We start from the raw sequence: 17,982 nt of genomic DNA on the forward strand, positions 1-17,982 counted from the left end.
GGCAAAGGCTTTTAGCAATGGGCGTAGAAGAGAAACCTTGCACGCAAGGAAGCCCAGTATCAACAATGACCTTTCCTTGGGGATGCAGGTCAGCCATTGATTGGAAACAACACTAGCAGAGTGTTGTGGGGGGCCAGGAGCCCACAGAAGGAGGATATCCCCCCACCCTACCTGTGCTTGGGTGGGGGATGGGGACCTACGGTAACCACATATAAGAATTTATGGAAAGGGAAAAAGGAAGAAAAGGTAATGATGAAATTAGAATTTGTCCAGCTTTTTGTCATAGGGTGGGGGTTATAAAAAAAACAGATAAGGGGTGCCTGGGCGGCTCAATCAGGTGGGCGTCCGACTTCAGCTCAGGTCATGATCTCATGGTTCTTGAGTTCGAGCCCCGTGTCGGGCTCTGTGCTGACAGCTCGGAGCCTGGAGCCTGCTTGGGATTCTGTGTCTCCCTTTCTCTCTGCCTCTCGCCTGCTTGCACTCTGTCTCTCTCTCTCTCTTTCAAAAATGAATAAATATTTTAAAAAGTAAAAAAAAAACAACAGGCAGTGGAAACAGAGAGATGGAGAGATTCGTACCCAGGATCCCACAGCTAGTCAGAGATGGTGGTGGGGGCCGGGGAGGGGATGGGGAGGAAGACCCAGGAGTCCTGCTGCCCCACAGCACTGTTTTCTTCACCCTCGGTCTGAGATTACAATCAGCAGGAGAGCAGGTCATGAGCAACAATAGAACAATGAACAAGGGTGGAAAAATACTGTTCAGGGGAAGGTGAAGTGGGTTGCAGATGGGGAGACTGATCAGGTTCATCCAGTCCATACCCATCCCAATGCTGCCAAATCAGGTTTGTGGAGGGTTTTTTTTTTCAGTTTAACATTGACCTTGCTGCCCAGGCGCTTCTAGCAATAGTAGACAGCCTCTCTGCTTCCCAGCACCAGAATTCTGCCATGACCTCCCTTAATTAATTAGCAAAAATACCTGGCATCATCACTTGTCATGATACATTGTAAAATAGTTCCTTTTTATGTACACTTGGTAGACAGTCAATGAATATTTGTTGACTGAAGGTATTGTTAGTGCCAGGGAGAGAGTAAATATATTCTTTGACCTCAGTATATTGTTTGTTGTACTAGACTCTGAACTCCTCATGGACCCTTGAATACACCAGGGGTGATCTCACCTCAGGACCTTTGCACTCGCTATTCCCCCTAGTGGAATGCTTCTTCCAGATAGCTGTATAACTTGCTCCCTTGATTCCTTAAAATCATTGCTCAAATATTACCTTCTGATGAGGCCTCTGATCACCCTATTTTAAATTGCAAACAACATCCCTAACATCATTTTCTGCTGTATTTTTCTGCATAGCACTTATCCCATCTGACATAGTGAATGCTTTTCTTTCCTGTTTTATTTTCTGTCACCTCGCAATTATGTAAGTTCATAAGGGCAGGGTTCTCTGCCGTGTCTCAGTGGCTAAAACAGCCCCTGGCATTTTGTAAGTACCCAGCAAATATCTGTGGAATAAATGATGAGTAAAAGGATGTATTCCTTCAGGCTGGATACATTTGTCACAATTCCAGCTCTTAACACAGGTTCTGTCTATGGAATGAAAAAAAGACAAACTTTGTTTCTTCCAAGGGTTCTGTTGAAAACTATCCTGATCATTTGCTGTTACCACCTGTGGCTTCGTGGCTTTGTGACTCTGCGATCGCTTTTGTGAAGGGACTGCCACATTCAGGGCCCTCAAATAAGTTTTGCAACATTATTGAGCTTTTCCCTGATTCCCCCAAGACACTAAGGTTGCTGGTTGTTTGCTCCTGTGGCACCCTCGTGGCTTGCTTTTGAAATACACAAAGCACTTATTAATGTCAGTTTTTTTCCCCAACAGACCTTGGGCAGGGCACATGTGAGCCTTGCTGGCTTGTTGATGTTCCCCCGCATTTCCAGAACCCTGCTTGATACTTGGTAGACAGTAGATGAGTATTTGTCGACAGAGGAGGGCCAGGTATTGTTAGCAGTGCCAGGGAGAGAGTCAATGAGATCCTTGACCTCAGGCAGTCGGCTGAGTAACACTTTAGGGAAATCTTCTCCCCTCACGTGCCTCAGTGCAAATACATCTTTAGGGAAATTCCATCATTTGAAGATTCAACGTTTACAAAATTATGCACCTCCTGGGGTTTCAGGGTTGCACATGGGGATTCTGCTGTTTATTCAGTGCAGGAAGATGAGAAAATACTACCCAGACTTCTTTATTGGAAGATTGCTTCTCTTACACATTTCAGCTTTCAGGAAAAAGGCAGAGAGGGTGGGTCACCAAAAAGCCTCCTTGAGCTAACCAGAGACTACCACTAAACAGCAACAACAATAATAGTTTTAAGAGCCTAGGATTCTCATACTAATTCCTGTGATTTATGATTTTTAGGCATTTGGTCTCTCTCTCTCTCTTTTTTAAATCAGTCTCTCTTTTAAAAACTTTTTGGTTTCTTAAAACAAAATTAATACTTTTCTGTTATAATAAACCTAAAGGATAAATATATCTATACATGTGGTAAAAAGGAGAGACTGGCTTTCCTCTCTCTGCCTCCAATCTCATCACCCGGAGACAACCACGGTTACTTTTGTATCAATCTTTTGGTGCTCATCAAACTTTTGTTAACTTATTTTTAAACAAAAATGGTATCTTTTTTTTTTTTTTTTTTTTTGTATCGTTTGCTGCAATTTACTACTTTACTGTGGATATCCTTGTAACTAACTGGTCAATTGCAGGTTTGGTTTCTTCTTATTAAAAGGCTGTATAGAGTTTCACTCTGTGGAGATGTTCTTATCCCTTTATTCCCCTAATTCCTTCCAGTGACAAACAACATCGGAATAAATATCTTTGAGAGCGTGGTTATGCACTCATGCTCGGCATTACGACCGGTGGTTAGAAAGAGAATTGTTGGTGGATTTGTCCTGTGTCAGCTAGACAAGGGGAACCCCATTTCCTTGTTTCAGTGTGGGCCACAAGAGACATTTTGTAGGAGGTGAATAAAGTAGAAGCCGCATCTCTTTTAGCTCTGAAGACAGGTGCAGAGCACCAGGGGGTTGGAGGGAGGGAGACAGTTACAGCTTACGTGCCTTGTCACTTACCTGCTGGTTCACCTGGCTGCCGCGGGACCACACCCAGACTCCTGCCACATCAGCTGCTTCCATGTCTCCCCTAAAGCTTCTCCAACACCTGGGCCAAGTGCAATGTTTACTTTCACGATAAAGGATGCCAGCTTCCCTGCTGTCCTTCTCTGCCCGAAGTTTATAAAAATACTCTCTCAGAGTGCCCAGGTGGCTCAGTTGATTAAACATCTGACTCTCTCTCTCTCTCTCTCTCTCTCTCTCTCTTTAATGTTTATTTATTTTTGAGAGACACAGACAGAGAGCAAGTGCGAGAGGGTTAGAGAGAGAGGGAGACACAGAATCTGAAGCAGGTTCCAGGCTTTGAGCTGTCAGTGCAGAGTCCCACGCGGAGCTTGAACTCACAAACCGTGAGATCATGACCTGAGCCAAGTTGGACACTAAACCGACTGAGCCACTCAGGAGCCCCAAGCGTCTGACTCTTGATCTCAGCTCGGGTCTTTATCTCAAGGTCATGAGTTCAAGCCCCATACTGGGTGCCATGCTGGGTGTGAAACACACTTAAAAAAAAACTTTCATACTTTTGCAAATACAAAAAATAAATAATTTTGTTTAACAAAAAATTCATTTTTTGATGTGGTATGCCAGTTGTCTGGATACTATTTATTGGTTTCCTTAATCAGTAATTTGCCACACTTCATTTTCTTTTTATTCTTTTGTTGTTGTTGCTGTTGCCAAAGTGAATTGTTTATTATCATTTTTGAAAAAAGAATATTAAGTCAAAAAGCCTCCTGGACTTGCAGTTTACTTCCTAAAACACTTGGATGAGTAACACATATTTGCAGAACGCAGAGTATCTACATAGTATATCCATACATATATGGTTGCACGTATATAGAAACCATTTATTACCCGTGGATAATGTTTGCATGCACATATTGATTCATGGACCCAACACGACAGCATATAAATCTTAGTTTACTTCATATAAGTCTGAATTCACCATATATAACACGAAAATGTTCAAGAAATATGAAATCGTGTAAGAATGATAGTGAAGAGTAAAAGGGAAAAAGCTGAGGAAGAGAAAAAAGTGAATTGACACTTCATTTTCATGTATATTCCACATGTACTTGAGTTTGTTTTCAGTACTTACTCCTCCCTCCTCCAGCCCCAGATACATTTTAACCCTATAGTCGTATTTAACTTAGTTTCTTTAATTTCTTAAGATTTGGAATTTATTTTGCTATCTGTTAGGGCAAAATATCTCAGTCTTTTTCAGTCTTTGCTTTTGTTATGCAATCTAAAGTTCTAGATAAAGTTTAAGATCAACTTGCCCTATTTTACCAGTGTGTCAGTTACCCATTGTCATAATAACTCATTGACTTAAGACAATAAGCTTTTTTTTTTTTTAAGTTTTTTATTTGCTTTGAGAGAGAGAGAGAGGGAGAGGGAGAGAGAATGCAAGCAGGGGAGGGGCAGAGAGAGAGGGAGAGAAAGAATCCCAAGCAGGCTCCATGCTGTCAGTGTGGAGCCCAAAGTGGGCTCGAACCCACAACCCTGGGATCGTGACCTGAGCTGAAATCAAGAGTCGGAGGCTTAACCGACTGAGCCACCCAGATGCCCCAAGACAATAAGCTTTTACTATTGCCTGTGAGTCTAAAGGTTGGTTAGCTAGTGTTTCTGATTTTAGCTGGGGAAGTTCATGCATCTGCGGTCAACTCTGGATTAGGTCACAGCTTGGCTAGTTCTCTGACACAGTGGGCATTAGCTGGCTGTAAGCAGCCCACCGGGCTCTCCTCCTCCAACAGGTGAGCTCAAGCATGTGCACATGGCAGTGGCAGGGTCTAAGAGAGCAGATGTGTGCACTGTTGAACTTAGGTCGCCATCTCTTCAGCTGCGTTCTGCTGAATAAAGTGATAAAACAGGCAACTATGCAAAGGGTGGGGTTACTGAGTCAATCTCTCAAAAGGTGGAGCTTCAATCACACTGAAAAGGGCATGTGAAAGGGTCGCCCTTGATTGGGGTCATCAATACCATCATCATGAACAAGCAAACAGCATGAGCAAAAAGCTCATTGGATTGGACTCACATTAAAATAATAGATTTAATTCTGTGAGAATTGACATTCTTACACAGAGTCTTCTGTTCTAACAACATGGTAATCTTTTCCCATCCATACATATGTGTCTTCTGGTTTTAAAATTTTATGAAATTATGTCCTTCTGTAGATTTTATAATTTTCTTTATATGGGGTGGTGCACAGTGTATTAGGTTGGTTCCTAAGTAGTAATTGTAGTTTGTGTCATTGGTATGAATTAAATCTCCCTTTCATTGCATTGTCTGATCCAACGTTGTTCAATAGAAATATAGTATGAACCTCAAATATAGTCAAAATTTTCTTACAGTCACATTAAAAATTAATGAAATTAATTTTTCATAGCATATTTTATTTGACACAGTGTATCTAAAACACTATCATTTCAACATACAACTTATAAAAACTACTAATGGGATATTTTCCCTGTATTTTTCCATAGTAAATCCTTAAAGTCCAGGGTTTATATCAGAACACATCTTAGTTCTGACGAGCCTCATATCAAGTGCTTAATAGTCACATATGGCTGCTACCACCATAATGAAGGGCATGATTTTAGTTGGTTATATAGCTATTAATTTTTTTAAATGTTTTTCTTGCAGGAGTGCCTGGGTGGCTCAGTCGGTTGAGCATCAGACTCTTGATTTTGGCTCAGGTCATGATCTCTTGGTTGTGGGATCAAGCCCTGCGTCAGGCTCTGTGCTGACAGCTCAGAGCCTGGAGCCTGCTTCGGATTCTGTGTCTCCTTGTCTCTCTGCCCCTCCCCTGCTCGTGCTCTGTCTCTCTCAAAAATAAACCTTTAAAAATATTTTTCAATAAAAAATAAAAACTTAGGGTATTCTATTATAATTTTTATTGTGTAATATTTTAATTATCCAGAAAAACATGGAAAATATTCTGATGAACATATGTACCACCATCCAGGTTTGGCAAATATTAACATTTTACTGTCTGTCTAATATTTTAAAAGATAAAACTAATGATATTCTATTTTAATATACACATTTTTAATGTTTTTATTTATTTTTGAGAGAGAGAGAGAGAGTATGAGCAGGGGAGGGACAGAGAGAGGGAGACACACAATCTGAAGCAGGCTCCAGGCTCTGAGCTGTCAGCACAGAGCCTGATGCCGGACTTGAACTTGTGGACTGTGAGATCAGGACCTGAGCCAAAGCTGGACACTTGACCGACTGAGCCACCTAGGCACCCCAAAACAGTAATGATATTCTTGAAAACTTTATGTACCCATTTCTGATCTCATTTTCCTGACTTCATCCAGACAGGCACCAACTATCTTAAATTTGGTGTTAACATCCCCCTACGTGCTTTTAGATTATTACTAATTACTTATATCTCCTTAATAACCCACCATTTATTTATATTTATTTCTAAGCTCCACATCTATGGATATATGTTCTACATATATGGATTATGGATATAATGTTCATAATGTTCAAATATTTAGGAATTTGTTCAGCACGATGGCTTTGGGATTTATCTCTATTGATACATATAGCTCCCTATGTAGTTTTTTGTGAATCTGGCAATATATTTTCTATTGTATTGATCATTTGAAAAAGTTAGCTTCTGGCCTTATTTATCAGGTCCACTAAAAAATTTGTCTTATATGTTGTTACTTTCTACTTCTCTCTTTTTACTTTCTTCTAGCTTCTTTTGGTTAGTGTGTTTGGGGTTTAGTATTTACTTGCAACATACCTAATTTATTTCTTTTTCCATATCTTCTAATAAATGCATTTACTAGCCTAGTTTTTCCCCTTTTTTCATTTTACTACAATTCACAGGTTTTATTTTATTAAAAAAAAATTTTTTTTAATGTTTATTTATTTTTGAGACAGAGAGAGACAGAGCATGAACGGGGGAGGGTCAGAGAGAGAGGGAGACACAGAATCTGAAACAGGCTCCAGGCTCCGAGCCATCAGCACAGAGCCCGACGCGGGGCTCAAACCCACAGACAGCGAGATCATGACCTGAGCCGAAGTCAGACGCCTAACCGACTGAACCACCCAGGCGCCCCATACAATTCACAGGTTTTAATATGCACTAATCAATGTCAGTTATTTCTAAAAACCTTGAAATTTCAGGATGAGTTCCATTTTATCTCCAGAGTCACTGAACAGGCCATTTCAATATGCCAAAATGGTTGGTATTCTTTTTGGCTAGATCCTTGTTAATTTATTTACATTGTGACCAGGGAATAGTTGGAAGTTAAATTTTAGATTCAAAATCATTTTCTGTGATCTTTATAGACATTTTTCTTTCCTTTGACTTCTGATGTTCAGTATAGTAGATAAAAATTTTGTTTCTAATTCCCTTACAGATCATTTATTTTTGTTTTTTTCTTTTACATAAATGTACAGTATATCATTCTATTATTAAAAAAATATTTCTATTAAGTAAACACTACCCCCAATATGGGACTTGGGCTCGTGACGCTGAGATCAAGAGTCACATGCTCTACTGACTGAGCCAGCCAAGCCCTTTTGTCCTATTCTTGAGTCTAGAAATATGTCCTCAATGTTGGTATCAGGGTGTTGGTGAGCTCTTTGGATCTGAAGACTTCAGATTTTTTTGAAGCTCAAGGGAATTTCCTTCTATTGTTTTTAAAAAAAATTTATTATTCTCTTTGTATATTATCCTTGAACTTTTGTTTTATTTATTTATTATATACATTTAAATGTTTATTATATATATATATATATACACACATATATATTTAAATGTTTATTTATTTCGTTTTGAGAGAGAGAGAGAGAGAGAGAATGCAAGTGGAGGAGGGACAGAGAGAGCAGGAGACACAGAATCCCAAGCAGGCTCCAAGCTGTCAGTGCAGAGCCCAGTGCAGAGCTTGAACTCATGAATTCTGAGATCAGGACCTGAGCTGAAATCAAGAGTCAGAAGCTTAACCTACTGAATCACCTAGGTGCCCCTTGAACTTTTGTTTAAAAATGTAAAAAAATTTCTATTTATTTATTTATTTATTTATTTATTTATTTGAAAGAGCGAGAGAGAGAGTGCGTGAATTGGGGAGATGAGCAGAGGGAGAGAGAGGGGATCTTAAGCAGGCTCCACGCTCAGCACAGAGCCTGACACGGGGCTCAATCCCATGACCCCGGGATCATGACCTGAGCCAAAATCAAAGGTCACTCAATTGACTGAGCCACCCCTCCTGGCACCCCACCTTGAACTTTTGTTAAACAGGTAAGTGTTTTTTGTGCCTCTCAACTTTTTTCATGATTATTATCTCTGTTGCTGACATTTTTGCTCTATATTCTGATAGATGAAATAGTTATACAATTTATAGTGTCAACACAGGTGTGCAACAAAAATAATATCTCAAAATTTCATTTTAACTAATTTCAACCTTTTCTCCACTGAAAGCAAAAGAAAGAAAAAAAGAATCTTTTCCAATCCAAAGCAACTCAGCTTTACTTAAAAAAAAATTTTTTTTGTTTTAGTTTCTGTTTTTAATTTGTTACATTTACCTATTCTTCTTAAATCCTTTAAAAAAATTTTTTTTATTGCGGTGCCTGGGTGGCTCAGTTTGTTGAGCGTTCACCTCTTGATTTCATCTTGGGTTATGATCTCCTGGTTTGTGAGATTGAGCCCCGTGTCAGACTCTGAGCTGATCATGTGGAATCTGCTTGGGACTCTCTCTCTTTCCCTCTCTCTCTCTGCCCTTCCCCTGTTCTCTCTCTCTCTAAAAATAAATAAATAAACATTATCATCTCTACATCCAATATGGGGCTTTGAACTCACAATCCCAAGATTAAGAGTCAGATGCTCTACAGACTGAACCAGCCAAGCACCCCAAGGGAATTCAGTTTTAAACATGGCCTATTCATGGGGCGCCTGGGTGACTCAGTCGTTGAGCATCCGACTTCAGCTCAGGTCATGATCTCATGGCTTGTGAGTTCCAGCCGCACGGAGGGCTCTGTAATGACAGCTCAGAGCCTGGAGCCTGCTTGGGATTCTGTGTCTTCCTCTCTCTCTGCCCCTCCCCTGCTCATGCTCTGTCTCTCTCTGTCTCAAAAATAAATAAAACATTTTTTAAAAATTAAAAAAATAAAAAATAAACATGGCCTATTCAGAATTCAAACTCTGTTCCAAATTCTTTCTCCTCTTTATTCCTTTCTTTCTTCTGGGAGTGACCTAAATTCCCAGGGGATTTATGTATCATCCTGGCACTGGGAGTAGGACGTTTAGTACAACCAACTCCCTTTGTTCTCACTATCCTTTGCAGAAGTAGCTAGTCGTTTCTGGTTCTCATTGTCATATGCTTGTATGGGCCACTGTCCTCACTATGGCTTCTCTCTTAAAACATATACTCTGCATTCTTTTTGTACAGCTCTAAGGGTCCTTTGGTTTTCCAATCCTTTCATCACATTTTATACTTAGCTGTCAGTGTTCTGTGAAAGTGTTCTCAGGCCCTCTACCTGGACACGTCCAGCAACCATTGTTGGTATGTTTCTCGGCCGCCATGTTGGATACAGAGACTCCGTAGCAGGCTTGCCACAACCCGAGGAAGTGAGGCACAGGTGTCCTCTCTTCCAGACTTCTACAAAATGAGATGGGGGCTTACGTCACCTACTGACCCCCTCTGGGAATCATTCTGGGTTGGAGGGTGCTGGGGCATTGACTCCTTAAAAACAACTCTAATCTACACGTCTGTAATCTAATCAGAATGCCCTCTGATTTTCTCCTCTCCCGCCTACTGATAACATTTTTCCTTGCTCTTTTAAGAAAATGACTCTTTATCACAGTGTGAATTTTAGGCTCATGTTATAAACCCTCTGCTTCCTGTCTTCCTGGATTGCTCTTTAAATTAAAAGCTCCATTTTGGGGAATATCAAGGAAAATCTCATAGTCAACATAGTCTCTCTTTGCAATTAAAAGCTTAAGTGTCAAGACTTTTTTTTTTTCTTTCTTTTTTAGTGCATTACAAAATCCATTTAAACATGTGTTTCCTTTAGTCCAGGAAGTGTCAGGTCTGCTCCAGAAGGGTAAATGCATGACAAGAAATGACTACTTCCTGAATCGTGGGGGTGAAGCGAGAGCCCTAACGAGCAGAGGGTATTGGGTGATGGGAAATGACAGCAGTGGTGGAAAGCCAGTGCTTAAAGTCTCAAAATATTACTTGATTGAAATTAGAGTCTCATCGTTGGAAGTATGAATTAGGTTTTCAGATGGGTCTATGATTATTTTGTGGCCGTTCTCACCCCTGCTTTATGCCAGCATCACGACTCCCAAGACGTCTAGCAGAAGCTCCCGAGGTCTGGCTGCGTATTTGAGAGCAGTTGACAAATGTAATCCTAACCATGCGTGTCGCCTTTTCCCTCTCCTTCTGTGGCCCTCATCAACTGGTTTCCTTTTCTGTGACCTCCCACTGCTGCTGGCACTGACCTGGGGGTGGGGAGCTGCTCTATATGATTTCTCATTATCTGATATCTGCTACTCTATGGGACTTGCTCTCTACGATGCTGACCCGACTAGCTTGATCCTGTTCGTTTACTTTCTCATCAGGCAGGATATCTTAACCGGTGTAAATCAGGTTACCAGGCAAAGCCCTGCTCTGCCTTTGCCTCATATATAACTGCAGTTGGGTTGATCTTTGGGACTCAAGCTTTTGTCCATGTATGCAATGATTTAGGCAAGTCTCTGGAGGGGGAAAAGGCTGTGACCACGTTCTACAGAGTAGTGAGCCCCCGGCTGAATTTTCTGATTTTATAGCCTGAGGAACAAGGAAGTGAAGGGGACCCTGAGGAAAGCTCTTAATAAAGCCAAGTTGTACTAATTATCTTCACAGCTCCGCAAAATGCTCATCAAAAGCCTCTTCTCTTGTGCTAACCATCTGGGCCCTCATTATCATTTGCAAGTGTTCACCGCACGTGTGAACCGAGAAAGCATGGAACCAGGCCCTCAGAGGCAGAGAATCTTCCAGTAAGGAGTTTCTCATGAAGCCTGCCTCCAGCGGATGCGATGAAAGACAAGGGCAGAGTATCAGCGAAGGAATTCCAACTTTTACTGGGCAGAAATATTGATAAATATTAGAAATTAAATTATGTCATGGCAGCAACGGGGCAGGTGGACGTCAGCAGTCACATTAATATTGAGTGAGAGAAGAGCAAAATGGGATCGGGAGATGATGAGATGGCCATTGCGTAATGGATTTGTGAAAACTCTCATGGGAAGAAAGAATGCCTTATCACCTATGAGAATATTTCCCTGTATGAGTAAGAATGTTACCTTTTGTTTAAGTGATTTAAATTTTTATTTTGGGGGGATTAAGGAGGGCCCTTGTTGTGATGAGCACCAGGTATTGTATAGAAGTGTTGAATCACTATATTGTACCCCTGAAACTAACATTATATACCATGGTAACTGACCGGAATTTAAATAAAAAGTTCAAAAAAAACCCCATTTTTAAATTTTTCAAGGGAGAAATTACATGGAACGTGCTCAGCATGGTGCCTGGCACATAGTGGGTACTTAGTGGCTATTTCTGTGGTCATCACAAGTATTATGAGTGGGTTCTATATTTATTAAAATGCAGATAGAAAGTTTTGCAGTGCTCCTAAAATAATGAGTTGGTGTGAACTCTACAACGTCATTGAATGTGTAAAGATTCATATAGAAAGTAGGAAGAAAGGGGGGGTTGGGGAAGGGGTCTGGGAGACACCTGCTGATGGTGAAGCGCGAGGTATGTTCCTGAAGACTGGCTTTGCGGTCTCTTACCCATTTCTCTTTTGTTTGATTTTTTCTATGGCTTTATGATGTTGGTGCTATAATTCCCAATGTACAGGAAATACAGTGAGATTATGAATATTCCTCAAGATCATACAGTTAGAAAGTAATGAAGCCAAGATTCAAACCCAGGTAGTCTAATACCAGAATCCATACTCTTGGCCAGAACGTACACTGTCTTCTTTCTCGTCAACTCTAAGTGGTTAGCGAATCCTAATTCAAAGAGGAAAGACTAAAATAGAAGCTGTCTACGTTTGGGATTAAAGTACTTTGGGGCATGAAAAAGCTCTAATGGTCATGATATTTTCTTTTCTTTTTAATGTTTATTTATTTTTGAGAGAGAGAGAGAGAGAGAGGAAAAGAGGGGGAAAAGGGGCAGAGAGAGAGAGAGGGAGACACGGAATCTGAAGCAGGCTCCAGGCTCTGAGCTGTCAGCACAGAGCCTGGCACAGGGTTCAAACTCACACACCAGAGGTCATGACCTGAGCCGAAGTCAGATGCTTAATGAACTGAGCCACCCAGGTGCCCCTGGTCGTGATATTTTCTAAAGTCCATGAGAAATATTCCCCCCAACCCCACCCAAGGCAGCAGATTCATGGTCTCAGGAGGCTTATTTCCTACCTTCGGGTGGGCAGACATGGTGAAGCCATGTAGGATTTCAGAATTGTTACTGACCAGCACCTGCTATGTGCCTGCCATTCTTCCCTTTTCTAGTGTTTTCTAGTGGGTGTGTTTACTGTGGCTCTCCTGCCTGGCTCACCCATATAGGTTGGGTATTTGTGGGGCAGGCACAAAACTTGTGTTGTGTGTGTGTGTGTGTGTGTGTGTGTGTGTGTGTGTTTTAATTCATAGTTCTCTACCCCAAGGGGAGCTGCATCTGGAACCGGTAGACATCACAAGACCTAGACTTTGATCCAAATAATGTAATTTTTTGAAGCTTCTGGGGAGGTGGTGAGTGGACTTGGCATGTGATTGGAGGGGTGGAATACAAGTGTTTATGGACGATAGGGAAGACTCGATTATTGCTGAGAAAATATTTGCTCTACTCTTCTTCCGCTGGGAGTAAAATATATTTCCCTGCTCTAGGATGCTGAGCTTGAACACGTGACTTCTTTTGGGCTGATGGGCATTAGCACCCCTGATGTAAGCAAAGACCCGAAGTGTGCTTTGGCAACACAACTTTACCCCCACCTGTGCTTCTGCCGTTGTTAGAAGAACACGTCCTGGGGCTTGCTGGCCCACAGATGCTGAGAGACACGAAAAACAAATCAGGAACCAAACCCCAGCTTGGTCATGCTAGCAAAGCCCAGCCTAGATAAGCCAAATCCGGGCTGACCCATAGACGGGTAAGTGTGAAAACAAATGCTTGTTATCGTGTGCCACTGAGTGTGTGGGTGTTTGTCACACCACAGTAGCTAAATAAATGTTCCATGGGCAAATACTTTTGAGGATTTCTGCATAATATATACTTCATTTCAGAGATTTATAAAGTGTATTATCACACTGAGATCTCTGAGAAATCCTTTAGTAAAGACAATTGTTTGACTCCACATAACCAAGTTTTCTAGACATCTTTGAGCACTGAATCCTTCTCTGGTCTGTTAAAAGTAAAATAAATAAATAAATAAATGAATAAATAAATAAATAAATGTTAGCTGGGGTTTGATCGAACTTTCTTTTATTAAAGACGAAATTCCCCGTTTTGAGGAAAACCTCTTAAAGGGCATTTTATTTAGGAAATTTAAGAATCTCTAGTGTATTATCTAATGTTTATGTATTTTTGAGAGAGACGGAGAGACAGAGCATGTGCAGGGGAGGGGCAGAAAGTGAGGGAGACACAGAATCCGAAACAGGCTCCAGGCTCTGAGCTGTCAACACAGAGCCCGACACGGGGCTCAAACCCACAAATGGTGAGATCATGTCCTGAGCAGAAGTTAAATGCCTAACCAACTGAGCCAGGCGCCCCTCTAATGTATTATCTAAATGGAAGCTATTGCAAATCAAAACTACAATGACATATCGCCTCTTACCTGTCAGAATGGCTACAATTAACAACTCAGGAAATGACAGATGTTGGCGAGGATGTGGAGAAAAGGGAACCCTCTTGCAACTTTGATGGGAATGCAAACTGGTGCAGCCACTCTGGAAAACAGTTATGGAGATCCCTCCAAAAATTAAAACCCAGGAATTGCACTAGTTAGTATTTATCCAAAGGATACAAAAATACTAATTCAAAGGGATATATGTACCCTGATGTTCATAGCAGCATTATAAACAACAGCCAAATTATGGAAAGAGCCCAAGTGTCCATTGACTGCTGAATGGATAAAGAAGATGTGGAATATATGTGCACAGTGGAATATTACTCAGCCATCAGAAAGAATGAAATCTTGCCATTTAAAATGACATTCATGGAGCTAGAGTGTATTATGCTAAGCAAAATAAGTCAGTCAGAGTAAAGATGAATACCATATGACTTCATTCATATGTGGAATTTAAGAAATAAAACAGATAAATATAGGAGAAAAAAAAGAAATGAAAACCAGAAAACAGACTCTTAACTATAAAGAATAAACTGAGGGTTGATGGAGGGGAGGAGGGGAGGGTGATGGGCTAAATGATGATGGGTATTAAGGAGGGCACATGTGATGAGTACGGGGTGTTATATGTAAATGCTGAATCTCTAAATTCTACTCCTGAAACCAATATTGCCTTATATGTTAACTAACTAGAATTTAAATAAAAACTTGAGACTACAAAAAAAATTAGGTAGGCATTTTGCTATTAAAAATTTGATTATGATGTATAACGATATATAAAGAAGTTTGAGTCTTCTCCCAGTGGATTGCCCTGGAATTCGGAAGACTGGGGAACAGGAGAAGAGAAATATAAATAAACCCAGTTACTCAAATAAACACCATGCTAACTTTGCTTTAGAGAATGAAGGAATAAGGGAAAAGGCCATGCCTTTCCCCTGAACTAGCATTCTTTTTTTTAAATATTAAATACATTTTTATTTATTTATTTTTTAAATATGAAATTTATTGTCAAATTGGTTTCCATACAACACCCAGTGCTCATCCCAACAGGTGCCCTCCTCAATGCCCCTCAGCTCCCCTCCCCTCCCTCCCACCCCCCACCAACCCTCAGTTTGTTCTCAGTTTTTAAGGGTCTCTTATGGTTTGGCTCTCTCCCTCTCTAACTTTTTTTCCCCCCTTCCCCTCCCCCATGGTCTTCTGTTAAGTTTCTCAGGATCCACATAAGAGTGAAAACATATGGTACCTGTCTTTCTCTGTATGACTTATTTCACTTAGCATCACACTCTCCAGTTCCATCCATGTTGCTACAAAGTGCCATATTTCATTCTTTCTCATTGCCACGTAGTACTCCATTGTGTATATAAACCACAATTTCTTTATCCATTCATCAGTTGATGGACATTTAGGCTCTTTCCATAATTTAGCTATTGTCGAAAGTGCTGCTATAAACATTGGGGTATGAGTGCCCCTATGTATCAGCACTCCTGTATCCCTCGGGAAAATTCCTAGCATGCACTAGCATTCTTGAAGGCCACCTGTTTCAAACGCCATGGCTACGAGATGGAGAACTATCTGACCCACAGTGGATTTTCTATGGACAGAAATAAACTAACGGTGTAAAGCCGCCGTGATTTTAAGGTCGTTTATTTTTGTTAAGTTTATTTATTTATTTTGAAAGAGAGAGAGAGAGCATGCGAGCTGGGAAGGGGCAGAGAGAGACAACGGGAAAGAGAATCCCCAGCAGGTCCCGTGCAATCAGCACAGAGCCTGATGCGAGGCTCGATCCCCGAAACCATGAGATCATGACCTGAGCTGAGATCAAGAGTCGACCACTTAACTCACTGAGCCACCCAGGCGTCCCTTAAGGTAATTTGTTAATACAGCATAGCCTGGAGGACTCGCCTCTTCACCCAGTGAGCTCTGGTGTGTATGTGCATGTGTGTGTAAGCTTGATATTTTGTTCAGCATAGATTTTTTTTGCATTGATTTTGCTTTTGTCATAATATCACATTATTATTTACCTTGTTTACCACTTTTCGCACCACCTCAAGTTTTGCCCCTGAGGTGGAGTACCTCACTCACCTTACCCGAGTCCTGGACCTGTCCAGCACTGTCCTGTGCTCCTGCCAAAGGCCCATCCGTTGTCCCGGGAGTAGTCTCTGGGCTGTCCTGCCTCTAAATTTGCTCACGTTGGTCCCCTTTCCTAAAGAGTTTTGCCTATCAACCCTGCCCCCCCTACTTCTGTCCAAACCGTCACCTCCTCTGGGAAGTCCTCCCTGATCTACCCCACCTAAAGGTAATCTTGACCTACACTGAATCCCCATACACCACCTCGCTCAAGAGTTTAGTACTTGTTACCTTATCCGATGGATAATTATCTTACCTATTAGATCGCACATGCCTTGTAGACAGGCATGCGTTTTCTCCTGTGGCAAGGTTTGTTTCCTTTTGTAGCTGTTGCTCTTAGTTTAGAATTTTTAGCACCTTAATGAATTAATGAACTATGTGCTTTCATTTTCTTTTGGCTTCCCTAATTGTCAAAGAGAGCAATTATTTTGTTCTTCCCTGCTTCTCTCATTTCCTTTTCTGATTTGAGGCATGTTGAAATTCAGTGACTTAACAAAATGCTTATGAATTTGGGGCTTAAAAAATATTACAGTGTCAAAGATGCAAAGAGCTGGCCGTGCCAGCAAGAAGAACTTGCCAATTTCTCCTCTGGGCGACATACTAGGCTTTTGTTTTCCCTACGGTCTCATTTGCTTTTGAGACACACACACACACACACACACACACACACACACAGGGACACTGACATTTAATGAAATGTTTGAACCCCAGGGAGGGTAAATTTAGGAGACACAATGTGTCTTGCTGTGGTCTTGCCAGGTTTATCCTCCTGGATTATGCAGATCAAAGCCTTGGGTTTATAAAGCACCCTTCTTCCAGGATATGGCCACCCTGATGAGGGAGGCAATGGCCACAACTTCTGACATCGTTCTGACTGAAGAAGTTAAAGCCAGAGACATCTCACTCCGCAGGGGACTTTGCAGAACTGGGGTTCAGGGCTTTTAGCCCACACCCAGTGGGCGTGTCACAGGGCTCTGGGAGCTGGGACTGGGACCAGGTGCCCTGTTACAAATCCACACGAACAATAATTGCCTTTCCCTAGAGATCACTTTAGCCACCGACTGGGGACTTGGAGCTTTTATACTTAGTGTCTTCTCCTAAAGGCGGGTGAGTTGGAGCCAGGAACCCACAAGAAGAGGCTGAGCTCCAGCCTCGGCTATCCCAGCCCGCAACTGAACAAAAACCAGGGTGAGGTGTGCATTTTAGCCACATTTCCCAGATCAAGGAAACAGAAAGGTTGAGGGCAGAGAGAAGAGAGTGCTTGACAGACCAGAGCTTGAGAGGTGCTTGGAGATGATACGTGAGGGCACTGACTTTCAGGCAGCTCTGACGTTATTGTTTCCATGTTGATTCACTATTTTTCGTGTGTGAGGGGAGTGTAGGGGGAGGGGGAAGGACACCGAGGCCCTAAGAGGGTAAGTAACTGTATCATCGTAGCTGAGCAGATGTAGGAGGGCAGGAACCACCCACCCAGACCTCCTGCTCCCAGAGCGGTGGTCTTTCCCTTGCACCCTTAGGACACTTCAAGCCGTGGAAGACAAATGACCTTGTAGGACACAGAGAGAGGTGGGCTGGCCAGGTGAAGGTGGAGTGGGATTCAGGGGAGAAAATGGATCCAGTGCATGGTCAATTCAGATCCCCAGATCCAATTTCTTTTATTTATAATTTTCCCCCGATACATCAGTCCAACCAGCTGCCAAGGTCTAATGCTTTAAAGATGATCAGGGGCGCCTGGGTGGCTCAGTCGGTTAAGCACCCGACTTCAGCTCAGGTCATGATCTCGCGGTCCGTGAGTTCGAACCCTGCGTCGGGCTCTGGGCTGACGGCTCAGAGCCTGGAGCCTGCTTCCGA

The sequence above is a fragment of the Panthera tigris genome, chromosome D1, assembly GCF_018350195.1.
Source record: "Panthera tigris isolate Pti1 chromosome D1, P.tigris_Pti1_mat1.1, whole genome shotgun sequence".
Lineage (NCBI taxonomy): Eukaryota > Metazoa > Chordata > Mammalia > Carnivora > Felidae > Panthera > Panthera tigris.